The sequence below is a fragment of the Argentina anserina genome, unplaced genomic scaffold (assembly GCF_933775445.1).
Source record: "Argentina anserina unplaced genomic scaffold, drPotAnse1.1, whole genome shotgun sequence".
NCBI lineage: Eukaryota > Viridiplantae > Streptophyta > Magnoliopsida > Rosales > Rosaceae > Argentina > Argentina anserina.
Genome location: NW_026089424.1, coordinates 7,005 through 10,506, shown reverse-complemented (window position 1 = coordinate 10,506; position 3,502 = coordinate 7,005).

Genomic DNA, 3,502 nt, shown 5'->3' with positions numbered 1-3,502 from the left:
CAATTGGAATAGTAAAGATACCCAAACGATGTAAAGATACTCAGTTTGAAAGAAACACACTCCCACACTTGCAAAACTCTCAAATACAATAGAAACTCGCATCAGAAAGCCTTACAGAACGATACTCAAACGAGAAATGAAAAGATACACAATTGGAATAGTAAAGATACGCAAACGATGTAAAGATACTCAGTTTGAAAGAAACACAGTCCCACACTTGCAAAACTCTCAAATACAATAGAAACTCGCATCAGAAGCCATACAGAAAGATACTCAAACGAGAAATGAAAAGATACACAATTGGAATAGAAAGATACGCAAACGATGTAAAGATACACAATTGGAATAGTAAAGATACGCAAACGATGTAAAGATACTCAGTTTGAAAGAAACACTCTCCCACACTTGCAAAACTCTCAAATACAATAGAAACTCGCATCAGAAGCCATACAGAAAGATACTCAAACGAGAAATGAAAAGATACACAATTGGAATAGTAAAGATACGCAAACAATGTAAAGATACACAATTGGAATAGTAAAGATACGCAAACAATGTAAATATACACAATTGGAATAGTAAAGATACGCAAACGATGTAAAGATACTCAGTTTGAAAGAAACACACTCCCACACTTGCAAAACTCTCAAATTCAATAGAAACTCGCATCAGAAAGCCTTACAGAAAGATACTCAAACGAGAAATGAAAAGATACACAATTGGAATAGTAAAGATACGCAAACAATGTAAAGATACACAATTGGAATAGTAAAGATACGCAAACGATGTAAAGATACTCAGTTTGAAAGAAACACACTCCCACACTTGCAAAACTCTCAAATACAATAGAAACTCGCATCAGAAAGCCTTACAGAAAGATACTCAAACGAGAAATGAAAAGATACACAATTGGAATAGTAAAGATACGCAAACGATGTAAAGATACTCAGTTTGAAAGAAACACAGTCCCACACTTGCAAAACTCTCAAATACAATAGAAACTCGCATCAGAAGCCATACAGAAAGATACTCAAACGAGAAATGAAAAGATACACAATTGGAATAGAAAGATACGCAAACGATGTAAAGATACACAATTGGAATAGTAAAGATACGCAAACGATGTAAAGATACTCAGTTTGAAAGAAACACACTCCCTCACTTGCAAAACTCTCAAATACAATAGAAACTCGCATCAGAAGCCTTACAGAACGATACTCAAATGAGAAATGAAAAGATACACAATTGGAATAGTAAAGATACGCAAACGATGTAAAGATACTCAGTTTGAAAGAAACACACTCCCACACTTGCAAAACTCTCAAATACAATAGAAACTCGCATCATAAGCCTTACAGAAAGATACTCAAACGAGAAATGAAAAGATACACAATTGGAATAGTAAAGATACGCAAACAATGTAAATATACACAATTGGAATAGTAAAGATACGCAAACGATGTAAAGATACTCAGTTTGAAAGAAACACACTCCCACACTTGCAAAACTCTCAAATTCAATAGAAACTCACATCAGAAAGCCTTACAGAAAGATACTCAAACGAGAAATGAAAAGATACACAATTGGAATAGTAAAGATACGCAAACAATGTAAAGATACACAATTGGAATAGTAAAGATACGCAAACGATGTAAAGATACTCAGTTTGAAAGAAACACACTCCCACACTTGCAAAACTCTCAAATTCAATAGAAACTCGCATCAGAAAGCCTTACAGAACGATACTCAAACGAGAAATGAAAAGATACACAATTGGAATAGTAAAGATACGCAAACGATGTAAAGATACTCAGTTTGAAAGAAACACACTCCCACACTTGCAAAACTCTCAAATACAATAGAAACTCGCATCATAAGCCTTACAGAAAGATACTCAAACGAGAAATGAAAACATACACAATTGGAATAGTAAAGATACGCAAACGATGTAAAGATACTCAGTTTGAAAGAAACACACTCCCACACTTGCAAAACTCTCAAATTCAATAGAAACTCGCATCAGAAAGCCTTACAGAAAGATACTCAAACGAGAAATGAAAAGATACACAATTGGAATAGTAAAGATACGCAAACAATGTAAAGATACACAATTGGAATAGTAAAGATACCCAAACGATGTAAAGATACTCAGTTTGAAAGAAACACACTCCCACACTTGCAAAACTCTCAAATACAATAGAAACTCGCATCAGAAAGCCTTACAGAACGATACTCAAACGAGAAATGAAAAGATACACAATTGGAATAGTAAAGATACGCAAACGATGTAAAGATACTCAGTTTGAAAGAAACACAGTCCCACACTTGCAAAACTCTCAAATACAATAGAAACTCGCATCAGAAGCCATACAGAAAGATACTCAAACGAGAAATGAAAAGATACACAATTGGAATAGAAAGATACGCAAACGATGTAAAGATACACAATTGGAATAGTAAAGATACGCAAACGATGTAAAGATACTCAGTTTGAAAGAAACACACTCCCACACTTGCAAAACTCTCAAATACAATAGAAACTCGCATCAGAAGCCATACAGAAAGATACTCAAACGAGAAATGAAAAGATACACAATTGGAATAGTAAAGATACGCAAACAATGTAAAGATACACAATTGGAATAGTAAAGATACTCAAACGATATAAAGATACTCAGTTTGAAAGAAACACACTCCCTCACTTGCAAAACTCTCAAATACAATAGAAACTCGCATCAGAAGCCTTACAGAACGATACTCAAACGAGAAATGAAAAGATACACAATTGGAATAGTAAAGATACGCAAACGATGTAAAGATACTCAGTTTGAAAGAAACACACTCCCACACTTGCAAAACTCTCAAATACAATAGAAACTCGCATCATAAGCCTTACAGAAAGATACTCAAACGAGAAATGAAAACATATACAATTGGAATAGTAAAGATACGCAAACGATGTAAAGATACTCAGTTTGAAAGAAACACACTCCCACACTTGCAAAACTCTCAAATTCAATAGAAACTCGCATCAGAAAGCCTTACAGAAAGATACTCAAACGAGAAATGAAAAGATACACAATTGGAATAGTAAAGATACGCAAACAATGTAAAGATACACAATTGGAATAGTAAAGATACGCAAACGATGTAAAGATACTCAGTTTGAAAGAAACACACTCCCACACTTGCAAAACTCTCAAATACAATAGAAACTCGCATCAGAAAGCCTTACAGAACGATACTCAAACGAGAAATGAAAAGATACACAATTGGAATAGTAAAGATACGCAAACGATGTAAAGATACTCAGTTTGAAAGAAACACAGTCCCACACTTGCAAAACTCTCAAATACAATAGAAACTCGCATCAGAAGCCATACAGAAAGATACTCAAACGAGAAATGAAAAGATACACAATTGGAATAGAAAGATACGCAAACGATGTAAAGATACACAATTGGAATAGTAAAGATACGCAAACGATGTAAAGATACTCAGT